Source organism: Charadrius vociferus, unplaced genomic scaffold (assembly GCF_000708025.1).
Source record: "Charadrius vociferus isolate BGI_N301 unplaced genomic scaffold, ASM70802v2 scaffold63, whole genome shotgun sequence".
In the NCBI taxonomy this organism is placed as follows: domain Eukaryota; kingdom Metazoa; phylum Chordata; class Aves; order Charadriiformes; family Charadriidae; genus Charadrius; species Charadrius vociferus.
In genome coordinates this window covers 524,296-524,736 of record NW_009647579.1, presented here as the reverse complement: position 1 = coordinate 524,736, position 441 = coordinate 524,296, and positions in this window count along the sequence as shown.

The following is a 441-nucleotide window of genomic DNA, read 5'->3' as shown; positions in this document are numbered from 1 at the left end:
CCGGGGTCGGTACCGGCCCGGGGAGGTACCGGGAGCGACAAGGAGAGGCTCCGCGTCCCCAGCCGGCCCCCTGCGACAACCGGGCTGCCGTCTTGGAAGTCAAACTCTTCCCCCGACAGGTCCCGCGATCACCGTCTGCGTCCTCACACGGGACTCTTTAACTTGCTAACCAGTGCCATTCACGGTTTTTTATTTCCCCTCCCCTCGGAAGGAAAAAAAAAAAAAAAAGACATTTCGACACTTGGGGGCTCCCTATTCATTCTCAAAAGGCCCTTCATGCTGAATTGAAGGTGCTCTTAATTCTAATTTATTTCTGTTTGCGAAAGGTCGGGAGGAGAGGACCGATGGCAGCGCCGCGGCGGGAAGTCGGGCTGACACGAAACCCGCCCGGACAGACGCGGGGACCTTTGGGGACCCGCACGCGTGTGGGAGCGGAGCACC